This window comes from Mesoplodon bidens (genome assembly GCF_964165515.1).
Source record: "Mesoplodon bidens genome assembly, chromosome: 10".
NCBI lineage: Eukaryota > Metazoa > Chordata > Mammalia > Artiodactyla > Ziphiidae > Mesoplodon > Mesoplodon bidens.
The window spans coordinates 92,778,530-92,805,069 of record NC_138172.1 but is presented as its reverse complement, the minus strand read 5'-3'; the positions used below and the strand labels follow the sequence as shown (position 1 = coordinate 92,805,069).

At 41.6% G+C, this 26,540-nt stretch overlaps 1 protein-coding gene and 1 long non-coding RNA gene across 5 annotated transcripts in view; one reads left to right on the top strand and one right to left on the bottom strand.

Moving 5' to 3' along the window:
* Positions 1 to 5,253, bottom strand: part of ATXN1 (ataxin 1) — a 414,991-nt gene extending 409,738 nt beyond the window's left edge. For both annotated transcript variants that reach the window (XM_081245982.1, XM_081245984.1), the window contains exon 1: positions 746 to 5,253. The gene's annotated coding sequence lies outside the window, so the exon portion shown is untranslated. The remainder of the gene's footprint in view (positions 1 to 745) is intronic.
* Positions 1,118 to 26,540, top strand: part of LOC308623515 — a 39,052-nt gene continuing 13,629 nt past the window's right edge. The window contains exons 1-4 of one of the 3 annotated variants that reach the window (XR_014016829.1): positions 1,118 to 1,197; positions 11,657 to 11,881; positions 24,466 to 24,547; positions 25,870 to 26,003. This is a non-coding gene — a long non-coding RNA (uncharacterized lncRNA). The remainder of the gene's footprint in view (positions 1,198 to 11,656; positions 11,882 to 24,465; positions 24,548 to 25,869; positions 26,004 to 26,540) is intronic. The other 2 variants (XR_014016830.1, XR_014016831.1) reach the window with 2 other exon arrangements.

Below are 26,540 nucleotides of genomic sequence, written 5' to 3'. Positions count from 1 at the left end.
CCTCGCGCTCTCTCGCGCTCGCTCGCTAGCTCGCTCCAGTATGTAAATGTGTAATAGAAGCCAAATATGGAGCAGTTGGCTGCCGCCGCCGCAGCTCTGGGATCCGACTTCGGGGGGGGGGGGCGGGGGGGGGCACCCTCCGGCGGGCGGCGGGGCGAGCAGCTCTGAGCACAGCGAGCGCACAGCGCGGCGGCCGGTCCGCGCCCTTAACCCTTCGGTGCGCGCAGCCCGGGCTCGGAGGCCCCCGGGGAGGCGGGCGCGTTTCCCCAAGACCGGCTCGGGATCAAGGGCCGCGGGGCGGGAGGGGTGACCGGGGCCGGAGGGGACAGTGCTTCCAGGTTTGGGAAAGGGGCGGGGAGCTGAAGCGATGAGGTAATTTTAGCGGTGACCGGTAGGTCCTCGCGCGCCTTCCCGGGTCCCTGCATCTAGTTGGAGGGGACAGAGCGACAGCGGGGTGCAACTCAGGGACCCTGGAGGACTCTCCGAGGGCTGTCGAGCTGCAAGTCGGAGCCCATGAAATACCCCAAGTGGGAGAGGAAGTGGGCCAATTCTGATCCCGACGTTCCCTTCGTCCTGGGCGCGCCGACAAGCGTCTAAGAGGGCTGACTCCGATCTTCACGCATTTTAACCCTCAAACCGGTTTAGCCTCAGCGTTCCGGAAGCCAGCCCACCGAGCCGCGGGGACTGCCTTGGCGTGCAACTCAGGAAAGTTTTAAGGGTCCCCTATCTGCACGTGCACCCTCACCTTTCCTGCCTACGAAAGCTGGTGACCTCCCTGCTCTCCCTTCTCTTTCTGCAGGTCCGGAAATCTGCTCTGGGTATGGAACTACCCAGCTTTACCCTGGGTAGACGATCCGCGCACTCCTCTCGCCGCTAATTCGGGATCATTAATTTCATCGGAAATGAGGCAACCAGTGTAGGAGATAGAGAAAGCAAACCGAGCATCAGACGGCAGTTCTCATGAATCCGCGCCGGAGAACTTCCTCTGGACTCAAATTTAAGTGCGGTTCTCAACTCCTCGCCACCCCGTCCCTCCGTGGGTACCACCGCCAGGCGTTAGCTGGAAAGGGAAGGACTCTTCTTTGGAGGGGTGGTACCTGGCCAACAGGTGTGGCACCTGGAGGAAGAGAAGGCACAGCCATGCTAAAGGGAGCTCAGTGCGGCGTTCTCCTGGCTGCAGATAATTCTGGAAGACCGGTAGGTGTCGGGGCAGCATTTAACCTTTTTCAGGTGCTTAGAACCAAGTGTCTAGAAATACGATCCTTACAACGTTAAGTTTTTCTCTGGAAGCCTCCACTTGACTGGAAGCTGTATTTGAGAAACCTTTTGGCTGAATTTACTTATGACCTAAGGGTTACTCACCAACTGAAGCAGGATACAGAATCACCAAGAGAAATGTGTCAGCTTTTAAACAACTGTATTGTAGAGCCAAGGTGCTGCAGAAATAAAAATCAGCACCCTAGCTAGGACGGTGTAGAGCCCCGGAAATCATTTTTTTCCTCACGTTTTGAAACACCATGCACATATACATGGCTATTTTTAAAGAACTACTACTACTGTTTACTCGTTTCTACAACTTTTTTTTTTTTTTTACTTAAAAATCAATGATGGTTACAGTTTAAGCCCCAGGTTGGTCTAAAGTGACATTGTTGGTCTCATTACAGCCTCTAGTGGACAATTAAAATCAGTTTCCTGAAAAGGCTCTGCCTGACAAGCATTATCAAGGTGAAGGTTAATACCTCAGAACGTAACCGGGTAGTAACGTATCTTTCCCCCCTTGGCAGTGCCGGTTTCTGAAAGGGGCAGAAGCTGCTAGCTCTGCACGAAAAAGACGTATGCTTTTTTGAGGCAGGTATTATTATTACTGGCCTGTGACTAAACAGAGAACTTCTGCTCTTCATTTCAGTTTCAGACAGCTTTCATAAAAAAATTAATTCATCTAAAATATTTTTATAACAGAAAATATTGGTTGCCATGTTTTTGGCTTAACTGAGATGTTTTCATTCCAACTCCTAATCTGCAGACTGTCCCATCCACCTCCACTCTATTTTTAGATATCTTACATTTAGAGAATTTGGGGTTAAAAAAAAAGAGCAATATTTTCATTATTACACTGATGCAAGCAGTTAATTTATTTTAACAGCCTTCAACACATTAAAACACATAACTCAGATTCGAGTGAGTCAGTTAATTTAAATGTTCCCTCAAGGAAGCTAAATACATTTATTACCCAAACAGTAAGAACAATTAATAAGAACTGTGTCATTTACTTACTTAGCCATTAAGGTTAAAGCCAGAAACTGCCATTAAAATTTGTAACTATTTCTTCCTGCAAGGTCCAACATAAACATAATACTTATGATACAGTTTCACTACCTTTAGTAGTGAAATGTTGTAGTTTCAGGTGGCAAAACTTTAAATGTACAGTCACAAATAACTGGCCCTGATTCTTTAAAAACAATACTTTCTCATGCAAAAAAAAAAAAAAAAAGAACTCAATGAAAGAAGAGCGGGGTTTTCAAGAAGCCAGTAAGCAAAGATGTAGTACTATGTTCCTAGTCATAAACCTGATAACTATATTCAGGCAAGTGTAAGTCGAACTTTGAAATTAAAGGAAATTGAGAAATAAGGCCGGCTGAGCCATCCTAATCTGGGTTCTGCATTGCTTAAACACTCTTATATCTATTTCACTGTTTTGGTAATGTCTACTTTTGAAGGTTTAAAATGGCCTATCAAGTATATTTTATATCATACAATTACATATCACATCTTGCTTCTAAAAGCATAGTCTTCAAAGCAGCACCAGCAGCATCTGGAAGCTTTTTAGACATTCAGAATGAGAGTTCCACCCCAGACCTACAGAATCCCAATGTGTGTTTCAACCAACTCCCTTCTCCCCGCCCCCCCCCACCCCCACCCCACAGTGACTCCTGAGTGCATTATAGTAGGAAGAACACTGTCTATACTAGAGGGCTCTGTCTAGATGAATTTGGCCACAGATGCAAACTTAATTCTTCTGTTTATTCTTTTTTATTCCCTTCCCCTTTTATTAATTTGCACTTTTAAAATGAAAAATTATTACATTTTATGCTTTGGTCAAATAGTACTGCATTTCAGAAGGGCCCTGATTTATGCACAAATCTGCATCATCATTGCCAAGAGAACACTCTGTAAGGAATATACCAAGGGTCTTGAACATGAAACTTTTCTTCACAGCAGCAGAGGGAGCACAAGAGTACTTAATAAAGCAAGTGTACGGGCCCTCCACATTGTAAGGGCTTTTTAAATGTAGTATATGTCTTCATTGGAAGTAACCTCTTACATAGTTCAAAGCAAACAAAGACAAGCAAACACAAAGGGCTCAGCAGCTTGTAACAACTAAATGATTGAATGGATTGGAAGTTAAATAGAATATAGATATAATTATTTAGAGTTTCAGGCTTGAATTCTTAAAAGAAAGTGGACCTCAGTAGTCATACTTGAAAAAGATGCCTTAGCTTTTCTGCGATGAAAAATAAAGATATACAACACAGAGTAAGGCAAGTGAGAGTCACTTCTGTTTATCTAAAAACCTTGGGGTCAGTTAACCCAATACTACATCAGATAAGTTCACTTCATTTGGAGTCAAATATGTTGGTAAAAGTATAGGTACTTCTCACCATGTTTACTTTCACAGTAATTTTAGGGGTTTATCTTTCATGTTTGCAGTGGAGAGGATTTACATTTCAATTGTACCTATGTAGCTTTTCATTCTTTTTACAGTCCTTCCACACTGCATCTTCACATGCTCCCCGAAGGTGTGGATAAGACAGGATGTTTTGGAACTGGCTCGTGCCTGCATAGCACTGGGTCATTCAATAATAACAATAATCCATTGAGTTGTTCAGAAATGAGGGAAATCATAGAGGTTAAAGATCCAGCAGCATGTTCTTTACAGTTTCAAAGATTTTTCAAAGTTATTAGATAGTATTTAATAAGTGAATATTTAAATGAGACTTATGAATAGAGACGGTCTTCATTCTTGAGCTATGTTTTTTATGTGTTTATCACTTACTTACCACTAGCCGTTCATTGTGCATTTACAATAACTAGGCCCTGAGAATATAAAGATGAGTAAGACATTTCCGTCTGCAGTGAGCTCACAGCAAAACAAATCTTATCTTTTGAAAAACATCTGTTTTAGCTATGATGAAACTTAAAGATTCATAGTTGATTGATCCAGTACCTCTCAGAATCAGTATATTGATCAGACTTCCAAATATGAGAATCAAATACTAGGATCATTAAAAATTTGGGTGGTGGGAGGGCAACTGTGTAAATCATCAGCAAAATTTATTTATAAAGCTAATATTAATACTGCAAATTTGTAAAACAAACAAAATGTAAAGTTACAACATATGTTTTATCTGAATGCCTTGTCTATCCAAAAAGAAAAAATCACGTGAGTAAATTTAAATGGTAAACATTTAATTATTTATATCTTCTTTAAAAATTGTTAAAAGGAATGTCCTCCTATGTTAAAGAAAGATTTGCCAAATTTTGGCCTGGAGCAATTTGTTATGGCTGTGTAATAAATACCCCAAAGTTGAATTTTTAATGGAAACACTGACAGACCTTTAACCGTGGTATTATAAGGAGGGTGTTAGCCCACATATGTCATTTAAAAATCTGAGCAAATCATAGTGTGCCTGCAAAACCAATATACTTTCCTTAGACTGTACTTCCAAATAAAGCTGGAGAGACCAGAAAAGCAAAATAAACTAAAAACAGAAGTGAAAACCACTCACACAATAGACTCTGAGGTCAGCTCGCCACACCCAAACTGAAGTCACTGGGCTCTGTTTGAGGCACAGAGACTCTTAAAGGACATGCTTCTGAATCAGCTTTCTTGACCCTCCACCAAACTGTAGCAGCCCAGGCTTCTGGGTAATGAAAGTGACATCACCAGTAGTCAAGAGTAAAATTAAAATCATTGTATTTAAACATCTGCCAACAGTTTATGACTTAAGAGTACACACATTAGGCAATTTTAAATAAGATTCTGTCTACAATTAAAATCAAATGCTTTAGTACAGGTCTGTACTGTCCAATATGGCTATTAAGCGCTTGAGATGGGTTGTAATTGTAAAATATACCTTGGATTCTAAAGACTTAGAACATACATACATACACACACACACACACACACACACACGCGCACACATACGCACATATACATATATTAAATATTAAAATGAAAATACTCTGCATATATTAGGTTAAATTAAAATCTTGTTAAAATTAATTTACCTCTTTCTTTTTACTTTTTAATGTGGCTACTATATAATTTAAAATGGCATGTGTCCATTACATTTCTAATGGACAGCGCTGGTATAGACAATGGGGCTGGGAAGGTGAAGGAATTAGTTCTAAGAACCCATAATTGGAGACCTTAGGCATGGCTCTTTGCAGTAGTGTAGTAGTAACTTAGTTACTTTTCTGCCTTCCTGAGGTTCCCCCCTTGCAGTATAGAACATGGATCTTACCCCCTGTTAAAATGATCTCTGAGAGTAAGCTATTGGTGAAGGCATAGTCTCCTTGGTAGACCTGATGTGGGCCTGGAAAACGAAAATCTGTTAGGCGTATCTGTAAGACTAAAAATTCGTTAGATTCAGTCTCTCGAGGTGGGGTGGGGGAGTCCTCAAATACTTTGCCACCCTGGAAAGCTAATGGAAAACTTGCTTTCTGTTTTAGAAAGCACAAGCCTTCTGAAGTTACAGCTGGTTATGGCTGAATGGTTGGGGGTGTTACCTTTTAATGACAGATGGCTTTGGGCATGGATAATGAAAAGTATACTATTGCTACTTCACTAGAAAACAAATCAAAGCCACCAAAAGGAAATCTGTTTTTTTTGTTAAACAGTTTCTAATATATTTAGTATAGTAGGACACATCAAAAGGAAATTAGAGGATTTTTAACCATTGTTATTTACTTTGCGAGCAAGACCTAGACACATTTTCACTAATGTAACTATGTCCGACATTGAACGTAATGCAATGACCTATGAAATAACAAGAGTTTATGGTCTTAATCATCTATAGAACATAGTTCTTCTTACATGAAAAGAAAATGAACAACATTTTAAGGCTTGGAATGAGTGAGTTGAACTTTGCTTGGTATTGGCCAGAAGCATTTGGAAATCTATTAAAAGCATTTCATTAACAACTTGGCATTGTGTTTCCTCAAAAGAAATACATATACCAAATTAAAATCAAAGCCCGATTTTAAGAGAGTGGCAGTTGATGGGTTGTGAGGGTAAAGCTTAGGGTGCCTTCAAACTAAGATCAGGGGCAACAACAGGCTAAGAAACCCCATCAAATCGTTATTCTAACTTCATGACATTAAAATACATAGCATAAGCTCTCACAGTTACTTTATTTTTCTTGAGTCAATATCGGCTAGGAAAAGCTGATCCAAATGAGGGTCAGGGTTTAAGACAACTGTTTTATGAGGAATTTACCAAGTTTACCCCGAAGAGGAAGAGTCAGAGAAAACTACATTGGCAAACTTCGCTTTTTGACATGAACAACTGGAGGAGGCTGTCCGTGTCAGGATTTCAGCGGGGGTTGTCAGGCAGTTCGGTATTTGCAGAATCCCTGTCCATCAGGCGTCTCCAAAGTATAACTGCTGGGCGACTTTGGGGGGCCCTCAAGACTGATGACTGGAGATCCGGGTTTGCTTTGTGCCGCGGCACAGACGTGAAGCGATACAGATGCTTCCTGACAGAGCGGAATACAGTAAATTACAAACAATCCCTTCTTAAGTGCAAACTGAATGCACAGAATGGAAGACCCTGTCAGCTAGAATGTGAGTACATCAAGTAGGAGAAGACAAATTGTTCACTCATACCACTACAGCCAAGTTCTTATGCTCGTCAGATAAAAAGAGAAAGGAGTCCTCCATCGTACTTCTAATCAATATGCCAGGTATCATCGGATGCATCTCCTCTGAAAGCCAGTCCAGTTACAAGGTGATGCCTTCCAACCCCTCCCCCATCTCTGGTTTAAAAGTTGTAGCTGAAATACCACTAGTAAGAACATGTGACCCCAGCACTCCCAGCGGGAGCTTTTCTGCCGTCAATTTCATAATGACTTTGCTCCGCCTCTCCGCTCAGCACTTCCTTCCCCCTCACTCTCCTCTCTCCCCCACCCCCAGCAATGAATCATCCTGCATTTAAAGGGACTTAGATGACCCAGTGTGAACTTTACAGGCATCCTGTACATTCTTATGCCAAAAAAGGGAGTTGCTCTGTGACAGAAACCTAGGCAGATCCTGATGCAGATCTCAGAAGTGGGGAGCCTGGGTGCTTCTCTAGGAGAATCGGTGAGGAGTTAATTTTCCTAGATCCTGCTGGGGATTCAGAATTGCCTATCGCAGTTCACGATCAGGTTTTTAAGAACGCAGTTCAGCTCTGTGTGCAGAAAGGAATATATCAGAGACAAAAATGTGGCAGATCTCCTTTATGCAATCAGGGCAGAGGAATTTATACCACATCAGCCTTTTGATTTCTTCAGATCTGGCTGAGGGTGGGGTTTCCATATTTGTGCTTTGGCAAATGCGTCCAAGAATGAACTCCGCCTTAGAGATGCTCCTCATGTTCTTTCAGGTTACTGTGTGCTGATTTGTGCATTTAATATTAAAACCAGAAACATTCTTGCCCCTTCGTTTCTTTAATACCGTTTCTGAGTAATACAGATTAAGTAGACAATCTGGGCCTTGCTTTTAGAGACCTTTCCCCCTACTTAAGGCGGTAAAGAGTGGATCACCTAGATAACACTGTGCTTTTGCATATACTTTCTGTCTACCTGGGAAGCCCTCCTTTGCACAGCGGATCTTTCCCCACCCTCCAGGATCCAGCTCAAGCACCAGCACTTCTGTGAAGCCTTCCCTGATTATCACAAGACTTTGCAGCTCTCCCCAATGTGTGAGTCAGAGAAGTGCTATTTTCTTATTCTTTTTATTTATACAATATATATTTTCTTAACTCTGACAGAAAGAAATCAGGGCCATAAGCACAGATGGAGATTATCCTAAGTGAGAGCATCTCGTATCTAATATTTCCTGTACTCCCAAACCCATCTGACCTCCACTTACGATTTCACATGGAACTGTTTTCCTTTTATTGCTCCATTTCTGTGGCTCCCCCCACTGGTCAGTTCTCCATGTGAGTTCCTGTTGCCCTCTGTCATAGGTTGAATTGTGTTCCCCGGAAGATATATTGAAGTCCTAGGCCCCAGGAAAGTGCGTGTGACTTTGTTTGGAAATAGGGTCTTTGCAGATGTAATTAGTTAAGATGAGGTCTTACCGGACTAGGGTGGATCCTGAGTCCAATATGACTGCTGCCCTCCTAAGAAGAGGAGACACAGAAACACAGAGGAGACACAGGGAGGGGAGGAAGGGTACAGGAAGACAGAGGCAGAGCTTGGTGTTATGCTGCCATCAGCCAAGGAAAGCCAAGAATGGCCAGCAACCACCAGGAGCTAGAAGAGGCAAGGAAGGATCCTTCCCTAGAGCCTCAGAGGGAGCAAAGCCTTGCCGACACCTTGATTTTGGACCTCTAGCCTCCAGAACTGTGAGAGAATATATTTCTCTTGTTTTTGTTTTGTGTTGTTTTGTTATTTAGTTTGTTTATTTTTGGCTGCATTGGGTCTTCGTTGTTGAATGTGGGCTTTCTCTAGTTGCAGCAAGCGGGGGCTACTCTTCCTTGCAGTATGCGGGCTTCTCACTGCAGCGGCTTCTCTTGTTGCGGAGCACGGGCTCAGTGGTTGTGGCTCGTGGGCTCTAGAGCACAGGCTTCAGTAGTTGCGGCACGTGGGCTTAGCTGTTCCGCGGCATGTGGGATCTTCCCAGACCAGGGCTCAAACGCGTGTCCCCTGCATTGGCAGGCGGATTCTTAACCACTGCGGCACCAGGGAAGCCCTGTTTCTCTTGTTTTAAGCCACCCAGTTTGGGCTTATTTGTTACAGCAGCCCCAGGAAACTCATACACCCTTTTTATGAGAGCCGTGGTGACAGTTCTGTTGCATTCTTCTTTCTTGTCTTTATTTACATATATGGCCCACTCTCCTCTATAGATACACATAGGTAATCAGTTCTGGATGCATGTTTGGTCTTTTAGCCATGACAGTACCAATATACAAAAGTTTCAGTGGAATAGGAAAGTTGTCAAGAGAGTTCTAGAAGCACCTCCCCATCCTCCCAGAAACATTTGGCCTCTGGCCCAGAGGCTCAGACGTTGCTGCAGGTCTGAGAGAGGGTGGTGTCCTCCCAGACTGGGCCTCAGCTCAAAGGTCTTCCCAGGGCTCCTTGGCTCCTTCTACTGGTGCCAGGATGCACCTGCAGCTCTCCTCTTCAGAAGTGGCATTTCGATGTGTGGAGTGGGGTGAGGAAAAGACTAAAAAAGCCAAATCAATTGTTTGGCACGGAGGAGGAAATACAACCCCAAAAAACTGCTGCTTTTTTTTTAAACTGTTCATTCGAGTCTTATAAAAGTGCTTGTGAATACCTCAGTCTTTCTGAGTCTCATCTTCCAAAAGCACAACTGGAAGCTCATTGGTTTCACGAGGTTTTCCCCAGCAGGTGGAGGGAGGCCTTACACTTGAGCCCAGAATCCCGAGGTATCTCTTCTCTAACAGTCACCAAGAGACGGACCATACAGTTCTTGCACACACGTCTCAGTAAATGGCAGCTCCATCCTTCCAACTGCTCAGGCCAAAAAGCATCTTGACTCCTCTCTGTCTTTCACACCCCACATCCAATCTGCCCCCAAATCCAGTTGGCTGTCCCTTCTGTACCCAGCATCTGACCATTTCTCACCATTTGGGCTGCTACCACTGGGGATGAACCACCACCACCCTTCATCAGGATGATTGCACTGACCTCCTAAATCATCTCTCTGCTTCCACCATGTCCGGCTCAGGCCATAGTTGAGCATCTGCATGAGGTGATGCCACAGCTCCGCTCCAAAGCATCTGATGTCTCTCTCCCACTTGGGAGTCAAAATCCAAATCCTCCCATGGCCTCCAAGGCCCCACACAATCAGGGTGCCCTCTGTCTTCCAGATCCCATGTCCTCTCTCCCCTCCCTCCTACAGGTCCAGCCCCAAACAAGCCAGGTGCTCCCTTGCCTCAGGGCCTTTCTACTTGCTGATCCCTCACTTGGAATGCTTCTCCCTGAATATCCACATGGCTCACTCCCTCGCCTTCTTCAGTCTTTTTGTCTTGAACAAAAAAGCAAACAAAAAACCTCCCAGTGAAGCCTGCTCTGACCACCCTACTTAAAATTGTACCCCCTGACTTTCCTGGTCCACCTTGTTCTGCTCTATTATTCCATCAGTGTATTACCTTAGAACATTCAGAGTCATTTCCTTTAGTTTGTTTATTGTCAGGAGAGCAGAGGTTGTGTCTGTCTTATGCACTGATAAACCCCAAACATCTGGAACAGTCCTTGGCACATGACAGACACCCACTAAAGACTCATCAACCATTAAATGAATTAATGAATCAGTAATATTTTTCAGGACCTACTATGTGCAAAGCCTTAAGCTCCAACGCAACAATTCCCTCATTAGAAGCTAATCCAAAACCAATGCATCTTGTCCACACTATGGTATATATTCTGTTTACTTGATGTTTGACTTAACTATATCTGGTATACCTATTAAGACTGAGTTGGAATGAGCTGAATTTCACATTCAGACTCAGATTTGTGAAGAACTTTTAAAAAACAAAATTTGAAACCAGAATTGAAAATCATGTACAAACGTGACAGCAAGTTTTGAGAACAAACAGAAAGTAGCACAGCTATACCTTCCAATAATCATAATTTTTAAAAGCTACCATTTATCAAGCTCTTATTCTGTGCCAGGCAACGTGGTAAGGGTTTTGCACATGTCGTTTCATCTAAATCCCCACCACAGTCCAGTGAAGTGAAGATCATGCTTCCCATTCCTTAGATGATCAAACAGGCTTGGAGTTTAAAGGACCTGCCCAAGGTCCAAGGTCACCCAGCACTGGTTTCAAGGTGAAGTTATCCACCTACGTAGCCTGAGAATTTTTAACAAGTCATTACCTGAATGAAATAGACCAGGTGGAGTCATAACACTGCATTGTAATATTTTGGCTAAAGCAACATTTTTAATACTAATCTCTATTAGATTTTATTTTTGAGTGAATAATACATGTATCTCAGAAATGAAAGCTAGTGATTCGTACTGAGGATTGAATAGTCCTACATAAACCAAGTGCCTTCAGAGCAACCTAACTGGTTACCCAACTAACAAAACTATATTCCAGCTTATGATTTTTTAGCCACCCTGCTACACGGCTGGAATGACTCTCACTTGAAGTCCATGGTCACATTCCAAGGACCCTTTCCTATTAGAAATTTTGACTCAAATCTGGCACACCCCACCATAGTAAGGTCTAAATAGATTGTAAAGGGCCCATATGAATTCCCACGCCTAACTGAAGGACCTAGTTTCCTTTCAGCTGACCTGTGTTGGACTTCTCTTGTTCCACCCTTGAACTTCCCAGAGGCCACTGTGACCAGAACTCAGGTGTAGGATCTGAGAGTAACCTAGCCACAAAGAAGTATAAAACACTGCCACCTCTTCACAGACTCACTCCACTTTATATTTGAGGGAAACGATCCTGGAAGCGGAAATACTTCGCGAGTTCAACAGTCTGGGAAATTTAAAGGAGGGGGGAAAAAGCCCTGCATTTCCAAAGATCTAAAGACAGAACTCTGCTCTCTGAGGACAGCAGGAAGTAAGTAAGAAGACCCGATTAGTGGCTTCAGGAGAGGAAAAGAAAAGAGCCCCACAAGGAAACTACCAACAGATGGTAAATACATTTTTAATTCTTCTGTCATACTGTGTGGACTTGTACACATTTGTCCTGCTGTGTTAGGCTCCCAAAATAGCTAGCCATGGAATTGCAGAACAGTTCGGCTGCAATTTGAGATTTAGGAAACCGTGCTGGCTGACAAAACAGGAAGGGCTCATAGTAGGATGGAGTGGATTTGCTCCCAGTTTGCAGCTCCTCCATGTGGCATTCACTGTAGTTCTTAATGCAGGAAGATTCTCTCACATGTCAGGTCTCATTGATGATGTCTTAAAACGTACTATTTCAAATTGTCCTCTGAGCTCTAGTTACAAGTATAAAACGTTGACATGATCTACGTGGTAACTCTCAAAGGTTAAAAGGAGTGTGATCCATTTATTTATGGATTCTAAATTTTCCAGGGAGCATCACAAACATATATGGCAGCCTGGAGCTCTATACTTAGCCATTCTCATACTTTTCATTTTGGCATAATGTCTCCATAGAATATCATGGGAATTCCAATGCCAGAAAAAGGACCAAATATGATAATGGATTGCTCTAAGAGGAACCTAAGGAGATAGGATGCTAAAGCATATTCAGTTGACTCTGCATCTAAGACGTGACCTGAGATGGGTACCAGGAAATAAGTTAGGTTCCCAGTCCCAACACCGTCTCCCAGTGCATCAGCAAGAAAGAAAAAGTGTTGATGAATCCAAGTGAATGTGGAATACTGGGGAGAGGGTGGTCTGCTACTTAATTGTGGTCTATAAATATCACTTACGCAACTACTAGACCTGGAAGGATCCTTACAGAATCTAGTTCTTTCTTTTTTTTTTTTTTTTTTTTTTTCATTTTATAGACAGGAATCTCCGCCAAAGAGTTGCAGGAAATTGGCAGAGATTATACAACTGGTTGATGGCAGATTCAGTACTGGAACCCAAGACATCTATTTCTCAGTTCAATGTTTGTTCTGCTTTAGCACCCACAGAAGGTGGACATTTCTGTGATAAGCAAGATCCAATTCTAGAAGACCTTTCTCATAGTAATCTTCCCTCTTGGGTTTTTATAAAGCAAGATGATGGAATCTCTAACTGGTCTATGAATGTTTGGGAAACTGGTAGATATTCTTTATAGCTGAGGTTTCAGGCTTAAATATATTTATAAATTTCTGTTCTAAACCCCTGTGGATTGTGGCTAGATTATATTGCTATCACACAATCTGGCACAGCTGGGATCCTCTTGTCATGAAATAGCAGGAAAGATTGGTACATAGGGATTAAAATGCATTGGCAAAAGAGGACAGGGAGTCTTATGCAATAACTTCCTACCCTGAGCCTTTCTGGTCGAAGAATTTCTCCTAGCCTCGATTCAAGAGAAGGGTGGGTGGGAACGAAAGGGGATTTTTATCTTCTTAGTAAAAGAAAGGATACAAAAGCACTTAAGAACTGCTCAATTTGATAAAATCTTGATTTTGCTTAGTTTAAGTTTCTACAAGACTGATTATATTCTTGTTCAAATGACCTATACATTCATAGATAATTTTTCTAGTGGGTACATACGTTTACTAATAAAAACTATTCTCAATCAGCTATTTAAGAAATGTTATTTTTTCCTGTTTTTTTTTTTTTAAGAAAGTTAATCGGTACACTTCATAGCTACTTTAGCAATAAGGTCTCCTAAATTTGGCAGTTCTGTTCAGCATTTTGATTTGTTGTTTTCTGCTTGTGATTTCATCAATGTTCTTTTCTATTTTTGTGGTGGAGAAATTTTTACCTGTTGTGTTTAAACATGGCATTCTTTGCTTTGAGAATAGATTTGACCATTTTGACTCCTCTGGCTAATTTTACTATCTCCGTTGTCTAGTTACAGATTTGTGGGTGGGGGAGGGTAGAATTAAGTGAATTCTTTGGAGGAGAGCAGTAATGAAGGCACACTTTAGGTTATTTCATTCCTGTGATCCAAATTTGATTATCTAGCTAATATCACTAGGGACATTTGCAGCTTTAATAATTACATCTCAAGGCCTAAAGAAAAAAAAAAGAAAAATTACATTTACTACACATTCACATGCAGTCTTTCAGAGAGTTACCATATGAAAGCCTGTTTGGCTGCTTTAAGAAAATAGATTGATATCAAGATTCTGCTTTAAGAGTTCAAGCTCAGTTGACGCTTTGTTCTTTAAAAAAAAAAAAAGCAAGATTTCAACAACTGTTTTGTGTAGAAGGGTTTAGCATTGCTTATCTGAAAGAGTAAAAAACCTAAGCTATTGATTTTACCTTTCCTTCTGGAGGACAGTTTTAGGATTTTTTCTTCCCCTAGAAAGTTTTGAGGCTATGATTCATGTTAAAAGTGCCCTGTTCCATTATATACCAACACAGCTTTGAAGCTGTCTCTGCTTCTAGGTCAAGGGCTCTCCCTGTGGCCAGATGCCAGTTTTATCCTTGGACTCTCATGATCCTCAGAAATAAATCAACTTTCCAGTAAAATCCTGTGACAGCTCTGTTTTACATAAAAGTACACAGCCTGGGGATATGATACTGTTTTGTGTTTTAGATGGAGAAGAAGGCAAAGAAAACATCCATTATCAATGAGAGACAATTCCAAGTGGAGCCATTATTAGGGAAATCAGAGGGCAGCTGGGTCGGGGGTGGGGCGGAGGTACCACACTCATTCTCCCTGCAGCATCTCTAACCCAAAAGCTTATTATTTATGCAGAAACAAAAATACAAATGACTGTAAAGTGTTCTAATCCACATGTGGCATGGGTCAGTACAGTCCATGAGTTGAAAAAGTGCTGAGTAGGTCAGCTCTCTTAGGTCAATATTTCTTCCTTGGGGCAAGAAAAGAAAAAAACGAACGAATTACTGCTACGCATATCAACACAGATGAATCTCACAATATTGGAAAACAAAGGAGGCTACACACAAAATAAGGTATGCTGTATCGTTCCATTTCTATAAATTTCAAAACCACACAAGAGTAATCTATTGCGTTAGAACTAAATATATAGTTTACCGTTGATGAGGAGGGAAAGGATTGTGCTAGAAGGGGGCATGAAGATGGCTTCTAGGGTACCAGAAGATTCTATTTCTTGACCTGGGTGGTGGATACAGAGGTGGGTTCTCTTTGTTATAATCCATTAAGCCATACATCTGTGATCTGTGCCTTTTTTCTCTAAGAATGATTTACTTCAATTTAAAAGTTTAAAAATAATATCCTTATTGGGAAAGACAAATTTAAGAAACATTAGAAAAGTATTTTGCCTAATTAAACCAATGGATATTTATTACAGAGAAAAATAGAAAATTCAGATGAGCTAAAGAAAAAAATGCACAAAACTTCAGTGTAGGGCAATGGGAACACTCCTACACTGTTACAGGAAGTGTTCATTGCTACTGCAGTGGTTGGCTAACTCTCTGGCATTATCTCTTAAAGATATGCATATCTGGTGACCCAGATTCCCACTCCTGGGTATATATCCAATAGAAATATGTGCATGTGAGCACCAAAAGAATAGCAACTCTATTCAGGATAGCCCCAAACCGAAAACAAGCCAAACTGTGCATCAGCAGTACAGTGGATAAAGTGTGGTATATCTAACCTTGGAATACCATACAGCATTGAAAATGAATGAACCACAATACCCTTAGCATGGATGAAACTGAGAAACCTAATGTTAAAAGACCGAAAGCTAATGTTCAAAGATAGAGAGAAAAAAATTATGTTCCCATTTACTTAAAGTTCAAAAAACAGGAAAAGATAAATACGTATAAGCATCAATATACACTTAGGTGGTAAAACTAAAGAAAATTAAAAAAAGAGGTTATCATAAAAGTAAGGGCAGCGGGGAGAGAGTGGGCTGTCAGTGGGACGGGGCGAATGGAGGGCCCCTGGGCCATATCCTGTTTATTGATCTGAGTAGGGGTTAAGCGAGGGTTCACTTAATAAAAATATATTAAATTATACTTTTATATATCATGCACTTTCCCTAACGTGTGTCATATTTCACAATAAAAAGGGTATAAAAATCGCATGAAATCCAATTATTCAGAGATAGTTATCACTTTAACACCTGGATATGTATATTCCCAAACCTTCTTTGATGCAATATATACATCTTATCCACATTGCTTTGTAGCCTTTATTTTTTTTTCTTTAATAATAGAATCTCCCAGAAGAAACTCTTTGGGTTTTTTTTTTTTCCAATTCCCATTTAATTTTAACTAAAAGTAAATATCATACAAGCTTTATGCCCCTCTGGAAGGCTAAAGCCATGGGGTGTCTTTCAGGAAATTAGGTGGCTTTAACCTAAGCTACAGTGATTCATAAACCAATCTGCAGGATTTTGCCATAGCTCATGGGAGACGTTTCCTTCTCTGTTAACAATGCTGCTGCTTCAAAAGAGAAAAGCCTCTCTCCACTTCTTCAGTGCTATCTTTTCAAAAGGAAAGGCCAGGCAATGAGGGGAAAGGCTAGTAGGGGAGTGGTCCGGAGGCTTGGTGGGAGGAGGGGGTCACCCTAAAATGTATTCTATTACTCGTCATGCTGCGCCTGGCCTAGGAGACATTATAAAGTATTGAAATCGATCAAAAAATGATCAGGGCGCTTTTTTAAAAACCAGAAAGTAGTTCCTTTGCTTTTCTTGCCCTGGGGACAGTAAAGTTTTCTTCCCTCTGCCTGGAACATGTTGCCCTCCCCCCTCGCCCTATCAGCAAGCAATCCTTTACCTTTTAAATCATCTGCATATTTCACCCTCTTCATCATGACATGGTTGAAGAAAACTTCTATGACCATCCAAGCCTGGGCGGTGACCCCACGAGAGCCCCATGGCACCCTGGACTTAACACATTACAGCACTGGTCACCTTATTTTGAAAGTGCCTATTTTCTTGTCCACAAATACTCTGCTAATCTGTAAGCTTCATGCATGCAAGGACAGTGTCTGTTTCACCATCGTGACTCCAGTCTCTAGTACATATTGGCACCCAATAAACATAGTCATTGAATGGATGAAAAACAGTAGTGAAATGAGATGCGGCGTGGGGAGAGGAGCTGTGATTTAAACTGTGCTTTCCCAACTCACTTCACCTGTTGGAACACAAATGGCTTTGAAGAGTCCAGTCAAACCAACACAGGATGGTTCAAAACTCTAAAATCTACAACTGCTTAATTTCAAATACTAACTAGTAATAGCAGTTTGCATTTGTATCTTGTTTAATATTTCATTAAGCAGCTTCACATATTTCATACAATTCCAACAACAAATGCTCCAAGTTAAACTGGGGGAGCTATTAATATCACCGCTTTACAGATTGGAAAACTTCTGAGAGGGTTTAAGTAACTAGCCTCACATTATATGATTATTTTTTAGCGTAAGCCAGGAACTGGCGACCCCTTAGGGCTGCAAGTGGAAACACATTCAGTGTATACCACGTACGGATATATATATATATATATATCTATGTTTTGTATAGATATATTTTTAGGGAGTAGGGACATAAAATAAATATGTGACACCATTCTGATTTTTTTATCTTTCAGAAGATATTTCCTTTTTTCAAAGCATTTATTTTTTAAGCTTTATTTTTTTAATCACAAAACTAGCACATATTTGGTGTAGGAAAAAAGCACAAATAAGAAAATCAAAATCACTTATGATCACATTGAATAGAGTATCTATTGTTACACCATTTTAATAACTCTGACTACATATCAAGTCTTGAGCTTTTCTAGAGTGAGAACTCCCCTCCCACACGCTACTCTTTTTCTTTTTTCCCCCACTCTATTCTTTTTTTTTTTAACATCTTTATTGGAGTACAATTGCTTTAAAATGTTGTGTTGGGGCCTCCCTGGTGGCGCAGTGGTTGAGAGTCCGCCTGCCGATGCAGGGGATACGGGTTCATGCCCCGGTCTGGGAGGATCCCACATGCCGCGGAGCGGCTGGGCCCGTGAGCCATGGCCGCTGGGCCTGCGCGTCTAGAGCCTGTGCTCCGCAACGGGAGAGGCCACAGCAGTGAGAGGCCCACATACCGCAAAAAGAAAAAAAAAAAAAAAAAAAAAAAAAAATGTTGTGTTGGTTTTTGCTGTATAACAAAGTGAATCAGCTATATGTATACATATATCCCCATATCCCCTCCGTCTTATATCTCCCTCCCACCCTCCCTATTCCACCCCTCTAGGTGGTCACAAAGCACCGAGCTCATCTCCCCGTGCTATGCAGCTGCTTCCCACTAGCTATCTATTTTACATTTGGTAGTGTATATATGTCCATGCCACTCTCCTCGTCCCAGCTTACCCTTCCCACTCCCCGTGTCCTCAAGTCCATTCTCTATGTCTGCATCTTTATTCCTGTCCTGCCCCTAGGTTCTTCAGAACCTTTTTTTTTTTTTTAGATGCCATAGATATGTGTTAGCATATGGTATTTGTTTTTCTCCTTCTGACTTACTTCACTCTGTATGACAGACTCTAGGTCCATCCACCTCACTACAAATAACTCAATTTCGTTTCTTTCTATGGCTGAGTAATATTCCATTGTATATATGTGCCACATCTTCTTTATCCATTCATCTGTCAATGGACACTTAGGTTGCTTCCATGTCCTGGCTATTGTAAATAGAGCTGCAATGAATATTGTGGTACATGACTCTTTTTGAATTACGGTTTTCTCAGGGTATATGCCCAGTAGTGGGATTGCTGGTTCGTATGGTAGTTCTATTTTTAGTTTTTTAAGGAAACTCCATACTGTTCTCCATAGTGGATGCATTAAAATTACATTCCCAACAACAGTCCAGGAAGGTTCCCTTTTCTCCACACCCTCTCCAGCATTTATTGTTTGTAGAGTTTCTTTTGTTTGTTTGTTTTTTGCAGTACACGGGCCTCTCACTGTTGTGGCCTCTCCCATTGCAGAGCACAGGCTCCAGACGCACAGGCTCAGCGGCCATGGCTCATGGGCCCAGCCGCTCCGCGGCATGTGGGATCTTCCCGGACCGGGTCACGAACCCGTGTCTCCTGCACTGGCAGGCAGACTCACAACCACTGTGCCACCAGGGAAGCCCGTTTGTAGAGTTTTTGATGATGGCCATCTGACTGGTGTGAGGTGATACCTCATTGTAGTTTTGATTTGCATTTCTCTAATGTTTGGTGATGTTGAGCATCCTTTCATGTGTTTGTCAGCAATCTGTATATCTTCTTTGGAGAAATGTCTATTTAGGTCTTCTGCCTATTTTGGGATTGGGTTGTTTGTTTTTTTGATATTGAGCTGCATGAGCTGCTTGTAAATTTTGGAGATTAATCCTTTGTCAGTTGCTTCATTTGCAAATATTTTCTCCCATTCTGAGGGTTGTCTTTTCATCTTGTTTATGTTCTCCTTTGCTGTGCAAAAGCTTTTAAGTTTCATTAGGTCCCATTTGTTTATTTTTGTTTTTATTTCCATTTCTCTAGGAGGTGGGTAAAAAAGGATCTTGCTGTGACTTATGTCATAGAGTGTTCTGCCTATGTTTTCCTCTCAGAGTTTTATAGTGCCTGGCCTTACATTTAGGTCTTTAATCCATTTTGAGTTTATTTTTGGGTATGGTGTTAAGGAGTGTTCTAATTTCATTCTTTTACATGTAGCTGTCCAGTTTTCCCAGCACCACTTATTGAAGAGGCTGTCTTTTCTTCATTGTATATTCTTGCCTCTTTTATCAAAAATAAGGTGACCATATGTGTGTGGGTTTCTCTCTGGGCTTTCTATTCTGTTCCATTGATCTATATTTCTGTTTTTGTGCCAGTACCATACTGTCTTGATTACTGTAGCTTTGTAGTATAGTCTGAAGTCAGGGAACCTGATTCCTCCAGCTCCATTTTTCTTTCTCAAGATTGCTTTGGCTACTCGGGGTCTTTTGTGTTTCCATAAAAATTGTAAAATTTTTTGTTCTATTTCTTTGAAAGATGCCATTGGTAGTTTGATAGGGATTGCATTGAATCTGTAGATTGCTTTGGGTAGTATAGTCATTTTCACAATGTTGCTTCTTCCAATCCAAGAACATGGTATATCTCTCCATCTGTTTGTATCATCTTTAATTTCTTCCATCAGTGTCTTATAGTTTTCTGCATACAGGTCTTTTGTCTCCTTAGGTAGGTTTATTCCTAGGTATTTTATTCTTTTGGTTGCAGTGGTAAATGGGAGTGTTTCCTTAATTTCACTTTCAGATTTGTCATCATTAGTGTATAGGAATGCAAGAGATTTCTGTGCATTAATTTTGTATCCTGCTACTTTACCAAATTCATTGGTTAGCTCTAGTAGTTTTCTGGTAGCATCTTTAGGATTCTCTATGTAGAGTATCATGTCATCTGCAAACAGTTACAGCTTTACTTCTTTTCCAGTTTGGATTCCTTTTATTTCTTTTTCTTCTCTGATTGCTGTGGCTATAACTTCCAAAACTATGTTGAATAATAGTGGTGAGAGTGGACAACCTTGTCTTGTCCTGGTCTTAGAGAAAATGGTTTCAGTTTTTCACCATTGAGAATGATGTTGGCTGTGGGTTTGTCATATATGGCCTTTATTATGTTGAGGTAAGTTCCCTCTATGCCTACTTTCTGGAGGGTTTTTATCATAAATGTGTGTTTAATTTTGTCAAAAGCTTTTTCTGCATCTGTTGAGATGATCATATGATTTTTCTCCTTCAATTTGTTAATATGGTTTATCACACTGATTGATTTGCGTGTATTGAAGAATCCTTGCATTCCTGGGATAAACCCCACTTGATCATGGTCTATGATCCTTTTAATGTGCTGTTGGATTCTGTTTACTAGTATTTTGTTGAGGATTTTTGCATCTATGTTCATCAGTGATATTGGCCTGTAGTTTTCTTTCTTTTCCCCACTCTATTCTTTATGTTCAAATTTTTCTGAGCTATTCTTGGCCATTTGCTCTTTTATTTGAATTTAAGAATTAGGTTTCACTAAATCTCTGTTGGGATTTTTATTGGATTTGCATTCTTTTTATAGATTAATTTGAGTAGAATTGAAGATTTTACTATATTGGTTCCTCTCTTTCATAAACACAGTATATTTCTCCATTAATTTATGTCTATTTTAATGTCTTTTTTAAAATATGGAAAGCTTCAGAAAGTTTTGTGTCATTTTTGCACAGGGGCTGTGATCATCTTCTCTGCACTGTTCCAACTTTAGTATATGTGTTGTCAAAGCGAGCATTCGGAAGAAATTTCTTAACTGTTGGATTATATTAGGAGGGAAAGGTCACATATTCTTCTTGCTCTTTATGACACTGAAAAAGGGGTTAATCTGGACTAATTATTTCTATCAAACATAAAAGCATTTAGTTGTGTGCTGACAATGGGGAAAATGTTTCTGGCTTTTGCTATCTTGCCCCTTCTAGTATCTAAACAGAAACTTTTTCTGTTGATGGTCTTGACAGAGCAGTGCAGCAGGACAAAGGGGTTGGGAAGACGGGGAAAAGAAAAGGAAAAGAAGATGGCCAGATATGACTAGGAAGAGGGCTGGGGAGGAGGGACAGCTGATTGGGCAGGTGAAATGGGTGGAGAGCAGTGGGGGCGGGGGGGGGAGCACATGACAGCAAGTGTGGATTCTCTGAGTTTTGCTTTTCTAGAAAACCAGCAGTATCACTTGGGATCTTATTAGAAATTCAGAATAGTGGCCCCACTCAGATTCACCCAATCAGAATCTTCATTTTAACAAGATCCCCAGGTAATTCTTATGCACATTAAAGTTCCAGAAGCTCTTAGTTGCCCCCAACCAGTCTGAGCCAGTCCTGATTGGTGTCATCAGCCTTAGACCTATTCATAGACAAAACTGGTTTGGTTGCCTAGAGACCTGGAAATCTGGTTCCTCCTGTAGATGCTGAGTCTCAGAGTTCTCTTACCACTTTGGCCAAAGCCTTGGGACTCCAGTTGGCCTCAGTTTCTCTGCTACGCATGTCAGTTCTCAGCAGGGATTGGATCCTAGCCCTGGACCCCAGCTTCCTCAGCTCGGGTCCTCGTGTTCTGCCAAATTCTTGCTCTGCCCATTCCTCTGGGAAGCAGGATGTGCTTTTCTACTCCCTTCTCAGCTTCTGCTGGGGACCTGCTGTGACTGGACCCATCACCTGGAACTGTGCCTGATTTTGACTGTTGTCACCAGGACTTCTTCCAGAACTGCTGGCAGAGAGGATGCACTCAGATATCCGAATAGTCTGGCTCAATCTGTGTTAGTCATGCCCTTTGACCGCTGCACACTGGTCTGCCTTGCTGCCTCCTGGGGATGGGCCAGCTTCGGAAGACAAACGCTCTGGCCCCTCTGTCACACTGGATCTTGGCTTCTTCCCCCTTCCCGTGGCCTGAGCTGATGTGGTCCCAACCTGCCTTGCACACAAATGTCTCCTACAAAAGAGAAGGAGGCCAGCAGAGAACGAGGGGAGCAGGTCTCAGCCCCTTCTCTCTCTTAACTTCCGTAACACTGGGACTTCATGGCACTGCTTGTGTGTAGACCTTGAGATTCCAAGCATTGCGCTTGGAGCCCTTTAGGTAAAAGATATCCTAAAAGTCCTGGACGACTACTGACTACAAACAGGCCCAGTGGTTTTGCATAACTGGTACTTTTGGGTCCTTTTTCCAAGGTGGAGAAAAATCTTTGTGGCCTGACTTACTGTATCAAAACAGGCCAATCCATATAGAAGCTCAATAATTTCTCTGGTTACCATATAACCATTTCACTTTGACTGATGGTGTTATACGTCCTGCCATGCTCAATTTATGGTGGAACATTATACAAACTGTATCACATCTGCTACCGTGTTTTTTTTTTTTTTTTTTGCGGTACGCGGGCCTCTCACTGTTGTGGCCTCTCCCGTTGCGGAGCACAGGCTCCGGACGCGCAGGCTCAGCGGCCATGGCTCACGGGCCCAGCCACTCCACGGCATGTGGGATCTTCCCAGACCGGGGCACGAACCCGTGTCCCCTGCATCGGCAGGCGGACTCTCACCCACTGCGCCACCAGGGAAGCCCTGCTACCGTGTTTTAAGCCAGCACAAAATGGTATGAAGTGCACAACAATCAGGTTGGCCGTCAGTTATAGAGGCCAATTTTTATATAAACATTACTCTCCACTAATTAATAGACCACTGACTATATCTTTAAGACTGTTGCATCATTTCTATTCCTAAGAACTATTCTTTTTTTTTTTTTTTTTTTTTTGCGGTACGCGGGCCTCTCACCGTTGTGGCCTCTCCCGTTGCGGAGCACAGGCTCTGGACGCGCAGGCTCAGCGGCCATGGCTCACGGGCCCAGCCGCTCCGCGCCATGTGGGATCTTCCCGGACCGGGGCACGAACCCGTGTCCCCTGCATCGGCAGGCGGACTCTCAACCACTGCGCCACCAGGGAAGCCCAGAACTATTCTTATGATGATTAAAAAAAGAAAAAAGAGGAAGAAGACGAAACAGAAGAAAGAAAACAAAAAGAAGTGTGGCAGCACCCACAGGAGCTAAGTAATGGTGTGGGTGTTGTTTCCATTATTTACACACGTAACACTTTCACAAGAATCCAAATGTCTTACAAAAGAAAATACAAATTGCAGTATAGAGGCGATAACACAGTAAGACACAAAGAAAACAATTACCCAAAGGAAGATTTAAATTTGGCATCAATCGTCTGCAGCGAAAGAATGGATAAGTATCCACTGACTCTGTTTGTACATACAAAGGTAGGCACGTGGCGGCATTTGCCACGGTCAGAAAAAGTTCCATGTAAAGTAGAAGGAAAAGTAGTAATTAAAAATGTCTCAAATCATTTTGAATAAGAAATACACGCTATTTAATGAAGTCACTCCAAGTTTCCAAAGTTGCATGACAATCTCATTGAATGAGCAGAGATGGGTAAATATATGATTTTGCAAAATGCAGTCTTGGCCAAGCAAAATCAAAGGTCCAGGAAGAAGTTCCTCAAGATTAGCAAGAGGATATGGATAGGAACTAGACCTACTCATTGCACTTTTCTGAAGGTCCAGATTTTCTCAGGATAAACTTTATTGATAAATCATGAAGAAACTATATTTGAAGTTATTATAAAAAACCCAATTTTGGGCTTCCCTGGTGGCGCAGTGGTTGAGAGTCCGCCTGCCGATGCAGGGGACATGGTTCATGCCCTGGTCCGGGAAGATCCCACATGCCGCAGAGCGGCTGGGCCCGTGAGCCATGGCCGCTGAGCTTGCGCGTCTGGAGCCTGCACTCCGCAGCGGGAGAGGCCACAACAGTGAGAGGCCCATGTACCGCAAAAAAACAAAAACAAAAACAAAAACAAAAAACAATTTTGATGGATAACATGAAAACTCTCCTTTAGTTGCTTTCAGTTTTATGCCTGATGTTATGTCATTATTTGAACAGGATTCCAACAAACCATTCAAACTTTTGGAAAAGGGGAAACCTGGTACGGGGGGAAAATACTCTCAGGAAAACTGTCTAAAATGTTGCAGATGCTTAAAAAGTGATGAGTATATAGAACAACACATCACTACTAGCGCTATGATAACTTTAGTATGTGCAGTTAAGGTCAAACCACTCAAAATTACAATGTCATTTGTCTTCTTTGTATCTCTTTTGTTTTTACAAGTCACATGGCAAAATCAACAAATACTACATCATCCCTCTGAGGATTCAGCTGTGGGAAAAGCATCTGCTGGCTCATCTCTAGGGTAGCTATTATTAGCTTGCTTTGATTCTTTCATACGATACGTATCCATGCTTATTAAGCTGTTTGCTTGCCTCCTTTGTCATATTCCTCTATGATTATGACTACCGCTATGCAGTCTAGTGCAACCCAGAGGTACCCATTTCCATAGGCCTTTCCAAAATTGATGTAATCTCCCTAGTTTTAAAAACATTATTTGGGGGGGAAAAAACATGCAACATCGTATTTGCACTGATATTAAACCTTTCTATAGAAAATATTACAGTACCTGTACTGGATTGTATAGCGTTACCAGATCCATGATCACTCAGAACCTGCGAATATGACCTTATTTGCAAATAGGGTCTTTGCAGATGTAGTCAAATTAAGATGATGTCATACTGGATTAGGGTGGGCCCTAAATCCAATGACTGGTGTTCTTATAAGAAGGTCCTGCAGAGACATGGATGTACAGGAAGATCATCAAATGAAGACAGAGGGAGAAATTGGAGTGATGCAGCTGTTAAGCCAAAGATTGCCAGTAACCATAAGAAGCTAGGAGAGAGGCTCAGTACAGATTCTAATCTCATAGCCTTTGGGGGGATGTAGCCTTGCTGACACTTTGATTTTGGACTTCTAGCCTCTAGAACTGTCAGATATAAATTTCAGTTGTTTAAACCACCCGGTGTATGGTATTTTGTTGTGGCAGCCCTAGGAATCTCCAGATTATGCAAGTACTTTAAATTACATAAAGACTTGATATTAACTTTCCCTTAGATGATGAAACTAGGGGAGGAAAAGGCTACTTGTCACAGTGATATGGCAAGTCTAGACCAAAGATGGGATTAGAAACTGGTCATTCTGGCATCACAAGGCAGGTAGAACTGTAAAAGAATGAAAGTTTCAGGTAAACCACTAAGACATTGATTTCACATTTTAAAGTGAGGTATAAGACCTCCATGTTGCAAAATTTGCAACACAGGTTGTCAAAATCTGATTACATGGCTTTTCAACCCCTTATGTATAATAAGTACAAAGTACATTAAAAATGAAAACTAGAGATTCGAGGTGAGGGTTGTTTTGTATAGAGTAGTCTGTGCGCTGGGTGTCCTCCCCCAACCAATCTTTCTAAATCTCTGAGGGCAAATAAAATGTGAGTGGTTCTGTTGAATCAGATGTGGGCCACTCACAAGAGAAAGCAGACACGGGGTTATCTTGCATCCTTTCTAAGAGGGTCATTTGGATGGGTAACCAGGTGAACAAAAATATGGAGCTGGTACCAGATTCCTGGGGCCCCAGGAAAGAGTAAGTGATCGGCCATATTAAGATGTATCCATTCATCTGCAGGGAATTCCAGGTGAGAGAAGCCCTACCCTGGAGGATCTCCAGAAAACTCATACACACCAACAAGAGAGGCAACTTGGTATATCTGTCAAGGCCAAAGAACTCTGACACTAGCTCTTCACACGACTACCAGGCAAGTAAGAACTTTCTTGCTCCCCTCTCCTCATCTTCCTCCCAGTATTCTAACCACAGAGAAGTGTGCAGTCACCTTCTGAAAACTGCAGGGGGCAGGGATCAGAAAAGAAAAGGCACATGGGTTGCTCTCCTAACCCAGCTGTAGCTCTTTGTAGGAGGCTGAGATGGGGATGGGAGAAACCTGTTGACGTTTTTACTGTGACATGAATCCAGACACGTTAATTACTGACCAAAGGATATATTGCCTGGAAGTGACTAGAAGGATAAAAATTTGATCTAAATTTCACCCAAGAGCAGAGAAAGTGCTAACTCTGTGGAATAAATTTGAAGTGTTGCTTTATGATTGATTACATCCTATGAGTCACACTTGTTCAATGTAACAGTTACATAACCATTTCTAAATGCAATTGAATGGAGCAGTTCTTATAGAACCTTCTGTAGCATTTTCCCCTATGAAGTCACCGTGTTTCTGTCTGAAATTTGGAAAATTATATGTCAAATTGTCCTCACAGAGAATTTTGTCCTTTTTACTTATTGTT